Raw genomic sequence first — 14955 nt, 5'->3', positions numbered from 1 at the left:
TTTATATTGAGAAGTGTCATTATTAGAGCTAGTTTTCTATGAATTAGTTCTATATCCTTTTTCCCTTACAAATTTTTTTTTTTTTTTTTTTTTTTGGGTATGCATTTTTGCTTTTGATACTTAGGGGGCATTACTTTTGGATTGGCGACCTGGCCAAACCAGCATAACCTGAATTAGAGCAACTCTGATAGTTTTGTCAAATGCCTTGCCAAAGAGAAAAAATTGGCTTCGGTTCACAAAATCACTCCTCTAATGGTGCGTCAAATGCCTTTCCAAAAAATGTCAGCCAAAAGTTAGACAAAGATATCTGTTGTCACATCAATTTTCCTATCAAAATTTAATTATTTTTTTTTAACCTAAATGTTGTTCGCGGGCACATGAGGATCATGGTTTTGTTGGCGGGTAAGGTACCTTTAGGTGCTGTCATTGTATTTGAAGTTCTCTTATTTCTTGTTGCTACAATTTTTTTTTCTTTGGGAATGATTTCCTCTTGTGGATCATCCTTCAAATTAGTGGACCAACCAAAGCTAATGAAGAAGATTATTTGGAGAACATTGTGCATAATGCTTTAGATTGAATGAACGAACTCAATCATCTGCATTGTATAATTACAAAATGATAATTTAGACTAAACCCAAGTTTTGCAATGTCGTTTTGCAACATTTTAACAATTTTGCCAAATTGGCAACAACATTCATAACCAGATTTTTTTTCCTTAGAAACACTATCCTTTTGATTTGCACCAACAACATAAAAAAATAAAAATAAAAATAAAAATTCTATCAAATTGACAGCGACCCCAGATAATAATTAATACACCACTGGAGGCATGATTCATCGTCCTACGGTTCCCCGACAATCTAGATCTCCTGTATTCGACAGGTCTTTAGAAAGGGATCTACAAACAAATCAAAATTTAAAACATAATCGTTGCTATTTAAAAAATTGCATAGCTTAGTTCCAATAGCAATTTAATCTATACAATTCAACAAAAAAATTGAAAGGTATGAAACAGTCTTAAAGTAAAGAAAATTCAAGTTTCTTTCTAACAAATTCAAAATTTTATATGATGTTAATCCATATGAATAAATTGAAGACAAGCAGAACATTTTCACATCAATCCTGAGCAGATGAGCGAAAAGTGTATAAAGAACCAATTTTGATACATATTTGAACACACTCACATACTAAACTTGAAGAACCCTGTTCATTCTATTCCTCTTACTAGCAAGGTTGCCTCTTTTTTCTGAAAACACACACACACATACACACACACACACACACACACATTCATTCCTCTGATTCCTTAAAATAGAGCTCAAACCGTGAAATCATTATCATCTAACCCATTAACACCAACACATCCACCATGTATACACTTGGAAGATATAAGTAAAAACTCACAATTCAACAACCACATAATAGAAAAAGAATTAGAACATCATAGCCCTCAATATATATGGCAACTACTAGAAATGATTTATAAAAAAAACAAATTCATAATTAAAATTGGAACAAGAATGGTTTTTCTTTTAATAATGGGTAAATTACACTAACCTCCCCTGAGGTTTGCCTTAATTACAGGGACCTCCCCTGTAGTTTCAAAACTTACATTGACCTCCTTTACTTTTGAAACTAATATACAAAGACCCCCTTCTCGTCAAAAGAGCCTTAACGACATTAACTTGACAGTGAAATTGACCATAATACCCTTCAACCTATTGTCTTCCACAAAGACCTAACCCACTCTGTATCATCAGCATCAACCTCACTCTACTACCCATTTCCGCCATTGTCTTCCTTACACTCTCTTCCCAAACCTCTCTAATCAAAAACCCAAAACCCAAACCAACAATAACCCCTCTTATACACACCCAAATCGCTAATGAAATTGCACTTCAAAAGCGTAATGTCGATCAAACACACACATACACAGAGTGTTAAAGAATTCAAATTGGCAGTGCATACATAGATAATTCGATAATTGATTCAAGGGTTTAAGCAAGGAATCAGATATGTAAAGTGAGAGAAAGAGAAAAGGATATGAAGAACAAGTATGTTGGAGTGTGGATTGAAGGACATGACTTGGCCTTCGAGCTTTTCTACGAGTGTGGTTTTGATTGAGCCTCAATCACAATTGTTCTGTGCTTGGCAAGAACATGTCCATGGCTCTGTGTGTATGTGTGTGTGTGTTTACTCAATCACAATTGTTCTGTGCTTGGCAAGAACATGTCTAACCCAAGTCAAATCAGGTGCAAAGGTTCAAGACCATAACAAATCGAGATTGAAGTTCTAATTGACATGAGATCTGTTCGTAATCCAGTCGAGAACTTCGCCGCCCTCTTGCCTCCTTGAGCCTCACATCTTCTCCTCATCGCATTGCCACCATTGCACTCAACCACCACTGTGATCTCTCTGTTTCTCTCTCACTTTTTGTGCAACTGTCACAATCGCCATGATCGTCATCACGATCAGCCATCACTGCAACCCTTGCGATCAGATCGCGACCACCGCGACACCAAGCTCTTAAGATCTAGGGTTTTTGGTGGTGGTGGCAGAGATGGATGAGCTGAGAAAGAGATGAGTTCAATATGGGGAGGAGTTTGGTATGGTGGTAGCGGCACTGGGTGGAGGTTTTGGATAGGGAGGCGTCAGGACAGTGGAGGATGATGGGGAGAGAGAGGCAGAGCACATAGAGAGAGAGTGGGAGGAAAGAACTATACAGTGATATATATATATAGGGGAATTTATCGGAAAGTCCTATATGACTAAATTATGATCTGTTTGGTCCCTCTAATTTTTTGTTTGTTCGACAAGTCCTATTGGGTTGTGATTGCTTACTAGAAAGTCCTTTTTTGAATGTTTATGGCTAGTTACTTGACTGATATGCCCTCACATGGGTTATGGGAATGTTATGTTTGTTTGGGTATGTGTAATCCTGACTTTCTTGGGAGGTGAGAGGGGTGAATATTCGTTGATAAAGTTTTCAAACAAGGTTTTTGGTTGTAAGTGCATTTGTATTGTGTGACAGTCAGGAAGTGCAACAGTTAATATCGACACCATTGTTGAACGTAGGTATGTCCAGAATTTTTTATTACAAAGTCATCCCTCATCATTCCTACACATTCACACCAGTGCACAAATCAATGTCCCTGTTATCACACCGATAGTGGAACAAGAATGGAGAAACATTCATACCTGTGTTTGACGCCAACAGTGCAAAAATCAATCTATTTTTTTTTCAGCGGCAAAATTTTCTGTGTGACAGTCCAACAGTGTCGTAGTTGACATCAACCCCACTCACTCCATCTATAACATGGTTTCGGAATCATACCATAACTGTGTGAACCCAACAATGAACAACTATAACCCACTCACTCCATCTATAACGTGGGTTTCGGAATTCGGAATCACACCACGTACTCGATCTATAACATGAACCCAACAATGAACAACTTACCCATACCAAATTGATCTGAAAACTATTTCGAATACAATCCCACAAATCACGTTTGTGGGATTCGGTCACAGGTATTTGAATTTCAAAACCCATGGCAACTGCAATCTGGAAAAAAAAAAAAAAAAAAAAGGGTCGGGTCGCTGAATGCGAAGACGAAGTCGAGATTGATGTACCCGCCAGAGCAAGATCAGAGATCTTAGAGGATGATGAAATTTGGGTTTTTGGGTACAAGCAGTGAAATCGACGAGGATGATCCTTTTTTGGATGAAGATTTGCTTGAAGAGTACAAGATGAAGAAGTTTAGTACATGGTCTGTGATTCAATTGGTGAGTTTGATTTTGATTATTGGTGCTTTAGCTTGTAGCCTTGCAATTCCCAGATTTAGGAAGAAAAGATTGTATAAACTCGAATTGTAGAAATGGGAACTCATGATTTTGGTTATGATCTCGAGTTGTGAGAAATCCGAAACTTGTTCCTTATTGCGTGTGTTCACATCACGTACGAAACAACACTTACAACGTAACCATGTTCCATTTTTGCGCATGTTACAAACCTACTAAATTAAAAAAGGTATTAATGCGCTTTTCCGATCAACGTGACACACAAACACTCATTCACCTTCCCTATACAAACCCACGCCAACTGTCAACCAATATTACTAGCAGTGGCAAAACAGTCAACAAACAAATTAAGGGACCACACAGTCACCAAGAAAACATTTAGGACCTTATGGATTATAAGTCCACAAAATGGGATTTACTGGTCAATTACCCATATATATATGCGTATATATATATATATATATATATGTATGGGGAGGTAATGGTAGTATTGGAATTTGAAGAATAATTTTGGATGACATCAGCCAAATCTGTTTGAATTTGGACAGGTGGGTAACAGAAGGGGTTATTTGTATATTAGTTTCAAAAGTATGGAAGGTCTGTGCAATTTTTGAAACTGTAGGGGAGGTCCCTGTAATTAAGGTAAACCTTAGGCGAGGTTAGTGTAATTTATCCTTTAATAATTAAAGGACACACAACTAGAAAGAGTAGGAATTTATCACCACGACAAGGTTAACATGGTTCTTCCAAAAGCAGAATTAAGAGGATTCTCAGCAATCTTAAACCACATGTAACTAATCCATCAAGCTTCAATCAAAATTCCTTATGAAGAAAGAAAAGAAAAAATAAACTTCTAATATCTTTGATTAGAGAAAAAACAAACAAACAAAATTGTTAAAGGTTACAGTACATTCATCAATTGACATATATACTTAATGTGGGAATTGAAAATATCCTAAGACATCTAGGTTGTACAATACATTCATCAATTGCACCACATGCACACATGAATGGATTTGTTTAATAATAATCTAGTTAACAAACACGGACTAAGTTTCCAATGTAAAAAAGAAAAACACTAAAAAAAAAAATCTAATAATAAGCAAAAAATGATACCTCAACTACTTAGGTCACATTACTCTAATAAATAGACTAAAGTTTGAGTCACCCTACCTTACCTAACAAAAACATGAAAAAGGAAAAGAAAATAATATCAAAACATTTTATTCAAAAAAAAAGAAAAAAAAAATTGAAGCAAGAAAAGAATAGAGACAGATGATAGTAATCATGCAACACTAAACTCAAGCTGCTATCCAGATCAATTTCCCTAAGGTTTAGTTTGGAAAGCAAAGAGCATGCAGGTCAGGCCTCCAATAAGGAAACACACAACCACCATAGCACTTGCTTATCTATCCTAATAGATGTACTTATCAAAAACTTAAATAAAATTGAATTTCATTAAGGCAGTGTCATCTTACTAAGTGAACAACATCAACCTCATCATAGGGCACAATCAATGCAAGAAACTATCAAATTGATAAGCTAACTTACAAGAAAAATGAAGCCCTCTTTCACTAAGTTTGTCCCATCTACTTCTTTTTCTTCTCCTTTGATATTTGAACCTGCATTTAACAAGACCAAAAAAAAAAAAAAAAAGAGAGAGAGAGTAGTAACATGAAATCCTTGATCTCAATAAACTTACCATTCAATGATTTTCACACGGCTTTTTCAACGTGTCACCCACCATAATTATCATTGACTTTTGAGCATTACCTTGGATTACTGTACCGATTAATTCACATTTCACATTATTATCCACACAGAAGATGAGGTCAAAAAAATAAAATTTTGAATCAATTTTTTAAAATCCAAAACTCAAAACCCAAAACTTGTTTGGTTTAGGGTGTTCACAAATTGGCCAAAACTTATTTGTTTCATTTTCACAAATTGGCCAAATAGTTGTTTATATTTAATAAATACATAAAACATTAAAATTACATTAATTTTTAAACTGCGTCAATTTTTATTTATTTATTTCTTGTAAATTTTCATTATTCAGTAATTTTATAAAATGTTACATTTAAATATGAAACGTTTTAAATGTATGTAGATTAAGTGGATATAAAACCAAAAAAAAGTGTTAAAATTTTTAAAACGTTCATAAAAAACAAAACATATGGAGTGAAACTTTGCCGTATAAATTAGATTACATGCATCTAAAACATAAATTTAGACTAGATACATGAAAGAAGTAAAAAAATTTGACTATAGTACTACAAAAAAGTTTTGACTACAAGACAAAAAAACACAAGACCCAAAAAAACTCAAAAGCTAGGTTTGAAAACTCATAACCAAACAAGTTTTGAATTTAATTTTCTAAAAACTATTTTAAAAACTCATAACCAAACAAGTATTCAATTTTCAAAACCCAAAACTGATTTCAAAACTAAACCAAATGCAACAGAAATCATTTCAACTGCACAAATCAATATGAACTGATAGTAATGAAAATATAGTAAGTGCTAGAAGTGTGAGAATTATATACCTTTTTGCACTACATAGACAAAAGGCTTTACAAAAAGAATGTGTTCTTTATGAGTTGAAGCTCACATCAAATGTGTTTTAAAAGGTTGTCACGACACTAGTAGTGTGTGTTTTATAAAAAAATGTAGTTGTGTATGTGTGTGCGCAAAGAGAGAGAGAGAGAGAGAGAGAGAGAGAGAGAGAGAGAGAGAGAGAGAGAGAATCACCACAAAATAGTTCCATCGATCTGTAATGGTCTTCTAAATCAAAGAAGCATACAAATTGCACCTTGAAAGAAAATCAAACAACATAATCAAATCTTTGTTCAAATGGAAAGGGATTTGCCATTTTCAAAGGGAATGAGATTGTTCAAAAATTGTCCAAACTTCTTTAGCCATTGTTGCAAAATAGATTATAATATTTTAACCCAAATTACAACAATTTTGAACCTCGATCTTTTACCTCATAAATCCTATGTAACTCCTTTAAGACCACGATCGTGATCTATCGAATTGAATGAAATGATTTAAGATAGAACTTTTTCTACTATAAGACTAAAATATAACATAAAATTAAAAATTTTGTTTTATCTTCAGCCAAACAGGGTTAAGAAGTCAAACTTGTGAAATTGTATAACATTTATTATTATCATGAGACCTAAAAATCACTAAAGTTCTAAATTGACACCTTGACCTCGTGAACCAAGAACTTCTTAGTGAAACATTGACCCTTTGAATTTCCTAAATTTCAGTTTACTACTTGTCACCACGAAACATTATTTATCAAAAAGCAAATATATCAAATGTATCATACTCACTCAAGATTCTTCCAAAATAGAGCAATCAAATCAAACAAAATTAAAAGAACCAACAAAAGATCCAACAATCACCAATCACCCAATAACTAACAGACCTAAAATATTATAAATTTGTTTAAATATTTAGGAGTAATCAAACAAATGAAATAAAGAAAGACATTCTGTGAGAAAAACAATTTATACCTTTGATTATATGAAAAACCCAACAACTGATGACATGTAGTAACAAAGATGTCAAAAATTATGTATCTACAATACCCAAACAATTTTTGTAAGTAATATGAAATTACGTCATGTGTTGTTAAATTAACACAGTAAATAACCCAAAATAAACATATTGTGTTAAACAAAAGTACCAATCAAAGCTACAAGGTCAATCAATTTTAAACCCATGTTTCAAATTCCCCCACCGAATGTAATCAAAAACTTATTGTAACTTATATAAATCCATTACATTTATGGAGAAATTAAACAGATGATTGTATAATTTTTTACTAGGAAACCATCAAACACTAAGAATAGTCTATACAAGAACTAGGTCTCTTCTTCATCCACATTCTACCATATGTAGTGTTTGGTTAAGACTCATATTTTTTTTTCGAGGAAATATCATTTTGTCTCCCAAACTATCACGTGTTTTTCACATTGACCCCCATACTTAGATTTATTTCAATTTAGTACCTGAACTCTTCACAAATTGATCAATTAGACCCCTGTCGTCACCTTCCGTCTACAATTGGACGGAATATGCTGACGTTGCATTTAAAATTTCATTTTACCCCCCAAACTATACCTTAAAAATCAATTTGCCCCCCAAATTAAAAATCAATTTGCCCCCCCAAACTATACTTTAAAAATCAATTTGCCCCCACATCAGCACATTCCGTCCAATTGTGGACAGAAGGTGACGGCAGGGGTCTAATTGATCAATTTGTAGAAAGTTCAAGTACTAAATTGAAATAAATCGAAGTATGGGGGTCAACGTGAAAAACGCGTGACAGTTTTGGGGGGGGGAAATGATATTTCCTCTTCTTTTTTTTTCTTTAGTTATGACTCATATTTAGTTATGACATTTGTGGTAATCAACAACACAAATATTATAATTTACATATGGTACACACCCAAAAAGGGGTGTAGTAGCATGGCCCATACATACCACACATAAACCCATATAAACTCTAGTTTGGAATGAATCAAGAAATCAATGACCCCAAAAATAGAAGAATAAGAATTTTTTAAAGGCAATACTTTGTTTCAAGCATCTTCATCCTCTTGTCGAAAAACCAATAAACAACAACAATTATTTAACATAATTTCCTAGAAAAAAGAAATAGTACATTCAAAGTTAGAAGAGCAGAGACTAATTTTAGTCCAAAAAAGCCTTCAAGTGTTTTTACAAATTGAATAACAAAAAGAATCAATCAAGAATAGATTTAAAAAAAAAAAAAAGTCAACTCTGCAAATGCAATGTGTTTAACCAGTAACGGCTTGACTGATAGGCCATTAAGATATTGTCGAAGGCCTCAAGCATCGAAGAGGTCCCAAATATTTATCTATTTTAATACGCTATATATTACTTTTCTCATTTACTATTAGCTTTTACCTTTTTCTAATAAAGGATTAAAATGCAAAGAGTCCACATATTTACGCTTTTTTTTTTTAACTGCAAAATGATTGGAAAATTGAGTTTCGCTTTTCTCTCTCTAACTTTCTCTATTATCTTGTTCAATTGTAGAAAGTTCAACTTGTAAAAGCCTACTTGTCTAATTTCTCTCTATCTTTTTACTGCAATAGTAATACACCATCAGAAAATCCAAAATTCACTTTTTCTCTCTCTTTTGTAGATGCAAAAATAATTCAGGTAAAGAAACAAGCAACAAGGAACAGTCTAAAGATCTCAATATACAGTGATAGATACAAGGCAGACCCAACTCTCTCCATTTTGAATGCAACAACTGTTCAATCTCTAACTTTGGTGATTTGGTTATTTGAAGGTAAGTGAATACACCAATTGGCTTATATTATTTTACTATAAATTTTCTTTTACACATTACTCAGTTAAAATAAGTGTTTGTTTTATTTGTCTAGATTTTTTATTTTACATGTATCTAATAAAAAATTGGATATGCCAAACTTAAAAAAATATATATACTAATAAAAACTTAACAAAGTAATTTTGTAACTTACAAGAAAAGAATTTTTTTTTTATATAAAATTTTACAATGTAAAAATAAAAATAAAAACCTCGTTTAGATTTTTCGCTTTGGGTACAAAAATAAGCACAAAAAAAAAATAGTGGGATATACAATGCCAGAGCAAAGTGAAAGCAATTAAAGAAATGTGAATATGACTGAGAACCGATGCTAATTTTGAATGAGAACAAATATCAGATATTCATTCTTTACGGTTAGGGTTTTGAAATCAAAGCCCTAATGGCACAACTATCTTGGGTGGCTATAGATATCGATTTTGACTGATAAAAAAAAAATTAATAACAGATATTCAATAAGGGTTAGGTTTTGAAATCAAAGCACCAATGGCACATTTAGATGAAGCTTAGAGTTAGCAACAAACCTGAACTATAGAAAAGAGTTCTCGAAAAAATTCGATTCGACTGGAAGGGAAGGGAAAAGACGATGACTAGGTCTTTGCTCACAAACCTTTGGTGGAGACGTCTAGAGAGTGAGAGCTTGTGAAGAAGATATCGACATGGTTGAAGCCCGGATCACCGAAGAGGCTAGTAGTCCTCGGAAGCTTTGGCCATGGCAGAAGAGAAGAGGAAGGAGAAGAGCCAACAAGAGGGCGAAACTTCTCTACCATGACTGATCAACTGGCTACACCGGTTGCCAGTTGAGAGTTAAATTATTTAAATAATTTAGTTATGACCTTGGTTATGAGGTAATATGGTATAAATAAATAACTGAATATAACTAAGTTATGAGTTAATATGATACTGGTTGTGACTAATATGGTATTGATTATGATGTAAAATCATATAAGTTCATAACTAGATGTATGGTACATTTAAATGTACCATAGCATCACCCAGCCTCACAAACTTTGACACCTCAACCCCACAACATCCATTGTAAATATATAAACATATGAAAGTGTACGAGCACAAAATAATCTTCTCGTATAATCCTGTTGATCAAATTTGCACTCCTCCAAACGTCATTGTTTTACTACCTGAAAACACAAACGTGAGCTAGCCGGCGGGTGTGTGTCGGAAACCTCTCCGATGCCTAAGTCAACAAAAGAGACAATAGACACGAAAGCTCTATGTATTTGAGAGTAAGAATTGTGATACCTCAACATAGGTCTTGTCATGAGCTTTTATAGATTCCACATGGCACAATCCTAATAGGACTCTTATTCTCCTTATATAGTGATCCCGGTTGTCCCTTTACTGTTCTGTTGTATTCCGGACTCGGTTCCGTGAAGTTAGTAGTGGTATCTATCTTGTTGTCGTCCTTTAATTTCACTTGATTGAGTTTTAGGATGTTTTAAGCAGGGTTGTTACAGGTTGGTTAGGCCTTGGTTTCAATTCCTTGTTGTCCAGTTTTTAGGCGATCCGCTCGAGCAGGTCTTCTTGCGCTCGAGCGGGGATTGCACACCTCCAGTATTTCGTGTTCCTACAAAACTTCTGCAGATATGATTTTTACGCTCGAGCGAGTTTGTTTACGCTCGAGCGGTAGCGCTCGAGCGGGTAGTACTTTCTGGGTATAAGTTCTGGGAAGGGAAAATCTACGCTCGAGCGGATTGGTTTCGCGCTCGAGCGGATGTGCTTTATTCTTGTGTCTTGGCGCTCAAGCGGGGATTTTTGCGCTCGAGCAGACCTAGTTTTTGCTCTTGACACTCAAGCGTTGTGTTTTTCGCTCGAGCGGGAATGTCGTATATCAGTTGGTTGTGGGTCAATTTTAAATCACTTTTTCACTTCTCTTCTCTCTCTTACTTTTCCAAAAACACCATTGTTGAGCTTCTCACTCTAGAACTCTACCTTCTCTCTAGGTATTGATCTAGTAGGAGTGATTTCCTCACCTTTGGCCTTTACAAAAAAGTTGTTGATCGTCGAGGGCTATCTTTTGATCTGAGAAATTCGTGGTTTGGAGCATCTTCGTTTTCTTCACCTTCTTGGTTGGGAGTCATCTTTCGAGGTAGGGATAACCTACTCCTCACTATGGGCTTTGTCTTTAAGTTTTAGTATTTTGAGATGTTGGGGTTGGTTTGGTAATTTTGTGAAAGTTTGGGGCTTTTGTGTAAATTTACGAAAGTTAGGGTTTTAGCTATATAAAACCTAGATGCATGTTTGGCATGGAAAAGTGAAATTAATGTTAAAACATTAATGAAAATGGAACCTAAGGGTTGTAATGTTAATTATGGAATATGCCCTAATTACATTGGTTAATTAATTTGCATAATTAATGAGGAGGAAATGAGAAATTGATTTGGAAATGTATGAAATTAAAGGGTGTAGTTGGATTGTTTATCACTCACCTGGTTGAAATGTTGATTATATATATCCATTGTTGCATTTATTTTCTGTATAGAAATAACTGCTTTGGGCTATCGGTGGAGGATAGTCTTGATTGTTGTAGACAATGCATGATGATTAGGCAAACTAAAACTAATCACTAGAATGTGTCATTGAGTATGACGGTTGAAAGAATACATTAAATTTATGTGTTGTGTGATGATGTGTATAATTATTGTTTATATGCATTGTGTCGTGTTGGAGGAGATAGGGGATGTACTCCACGGTTTAAGGGAAGACAGGGGATGGACCTCTAAACCGGATGTTGTTGGGAGAAGATAGGGGATGGACTCCATAGATAGAGCTCATATGCTTATCTAGTAATGTGTTGACAGAGCTCATATGCTTGTCTTTGGAAGTGTGATAGTGCTCTTATGCATATCTATGGAAGTGACGATATAGCTTGTATGCTTATCTGTTGATGTGTGATATAGCTAGTATGCTTATCTATTATGAAATGGGAAAGTGCTTAATATGAGTTACTGTCTCATATGAATTGTTTGGCCAGGTTCTGAGCCATAGTTATAAATTGAGAATTGAAAAGAATTGGAAAATGGGTTGAAACATGGACTTGTATGTCATGAAACTGTAAAGTGTGATAACGAGAAGTATCAGTGTTGGCCATCTATCAATTGCTAATCTTTTAGTCATTGTTCATATTTGGTTTAGTGTATCTCTACTGGGCTGTGGCTCACCCTATATGGGAATATCATTTTCGGGTACAGGTAGCATGCCACCTCCAAGGACGTAGCTTGGGAGGTTAGAGGCGGGCGGACTTTGTTGTTTAGTTTCTTTGATGTATTACATGTATATTCAAGCCAAGGGCTTAATGTGTAAATGAGTTAGCACTCTTTTGTTGTAACCAAGTGTTAACTTGGAAAGCTGTAAGCCTTCAGGGCATTTGCTTTTGTCGTTAACATGTAATACTTTTTTTGTAATGGAACTCTAATGAATAGAAGAAAGTGGAAATTTTTATATATCAATGCATGTCTATATGATGGGTTTATTGTTATTATTTCGAGGGCGTTACAACTTGGTATCAGAGCATACCAGGTTCGAATACTTTGGGTACGTGGGAAGTGATTAGTATCACAATGGGTTTGTCTCGCTTGATAGAGACTTAGATGTAGTGTCATATGCTATGTGTTTAAATTGATAATATGCTTATGTGTTTATATGGGTATGGGATTTAGTTTCTAGGATGTTGATTGGATCCTTGGGTTTCTGTGAGTCTTGTTGGAAAGGCACTTGATCAATGTTGTTTCTAACCGGAACTCTAGTAATGCCTTGGGACTATCATTATCCGGAAATAAAATTCGTAAGTGCTTATGTGTTTATGTGCTTATGTGGAGTGAATTACAGTTGTCCATGCATTAAGACGCGAGTGTTATAGCTTCGGCACATTTGTGAATGTGCTAATAGTCTTGGTTACCTTTATTAGGATGTCAGGACGAGGGCGTGGTAGACGTGGCAGGCATGGTAGGCAGGAGGTACCTCTACCGGATGACGTTCCGGCAGAGCAGGAGGGAGTTGGTCAGGCCAACGTGGCCGAGCCAGCGGGTCAGCAGGCTATGGGCGCCTTGGCCCGAGAGATAGCAGGAGCTTTGGGTATTTTCAAAGTAGGTGTCACGACCCCAAAACCGCCCCTAGTAGTTTGGTGCCGTGATTGCAAGTAATCCGTAATTACCGAAGGCCAACTTTCAAAAGTTTAACACAATCAGAGTATGGATATAGGGGCTCACAAATGCGGAAGCAATAAATCAAAATACAAGTAGTCCATAAGAGCTGTGCATAAGTCCAATGATATGGCATACATCTTTACAACTTGAATACAATAAAGTAAAATACGTATTACATCTTGATCAAAAGGCTTCTCGAGCCGTCATATACAAATATAGTGAATACAAGCCAAGAAGCATGATTTTCAAGATTCGCCGACGTAAAGGAAATAACATTGCCGACGTAAATATAAAACAAAACCGACATAATCATGGGTCCAAAACAAGCTTTCAAAAACACATTCTAGGCGTCGCCGACGTCCTGCTCATCACCTACATATATATAGAGAGGGTGAGCTTGGATACTCAGTGAATGGTACAAATAATAAAGGTTTTGCATGAATATAGCCGAAGTCTTTCAAAAAAAAATATGCCAAAACCATACGAATATTAGCCGAGATTCTTCCAGAGCAAAACACATCAAAGCTTTATCAAAACAAGGGATGAACCGTATTCATCTATCAAGTCTTACAAGTCTCAAGGGATGCTTACTGACATCGGCAAAACACATCAAAGCTTTAACAAAACAAGGGATGAACCGTTTTCATCTATCAAGTCTTACAAGTCTCAAGGGATGCTTACTGACATCGGCAAAACACATCAAAACTTTCCGAACAAAGAAGTCCACGCGGTAAACCGTCAGTGGCAAAACGAGGACTACACGATCCGTAATCGATTAGTCAAGGTACTGCGAAAGTTTATAGTCCTCCAGCACAAGGGACTTGTGTTACTTAGGCCCGTAGCCCTTTTTAACACGATGGTCTTGTGTTACTTAGGCCCGTAGCCCGCTTTAACACAAGAGTCTTTCCAAGAGAGGACCGTATCCTCTTATACTTAGTACTGCGAAATCTTTCCAAGAAAGGACCGTATCCTTTTATACTTAGTGCTGCGAAAGTTTAGAGTCCTCCAGCACAAGGGACTTTCACACTTGGTACTGCGAAAGTTTAAAGTCCTCTAGTACAAGGGACTTTTCAAGAATGACATCAAAACAAAGCTTATACTTGATACATCGAAATAGGGCTATTCATTCATGCTTAACAAATACTTTTATCAAGACAAAGCAAAGCAAGATTTATCAAAACAGTATAACATAGCTTTATTAAAAGCACCACTCACCTAGTTCTTCAGGTGCAGGCTCAAAGCAAAGATCAAGGTCCTACAATCACACGGCAAATCACATTCTCAAAACAAGCTTTTCATGCATGCGAATGATCTCGGCATTCTCGCCAGATCCAAGTCAGTAACAAAGCAAAACATGCTGGGAGTTTAAACACTGCTCCCGTGTCACGGAAACACATTGGGTACCAACCAGGTCTTTGCCGAGGCCCTACACCTCCTTGCCGAGGTGTGGTCCCGATGGCCTCATTCAAAAGCAAAGTCGGGAAAGCCTGGGTTTCCCTTTGAAGAACATGAAGGACATGATGAACATGATCATGAAGAAGATGAATGCAAGATCATAACTTGTTACAAAATCAGAGATTTCATGCCAAGAGTTCAAAACA

This window comes from Camellia sinensis, chromosome 9, assembly GCF_055761805.1.
Source record: "Camellia sinensis isolate YWXY chromosome 9, ASM5576180v1, whole genome shotgun sequence".
Classification (NCBI taxonomy): Eukaryota; Viridiplantae; Streptophyta; class Magnoliopsida; order Ericales; family Theaceae; genus Camellia; species Camellia sinensis.
The sequence above is the reverse complement of the archived record's forward strand: the minus strand, read 5'-3'. Positions refer to the sequence as shown.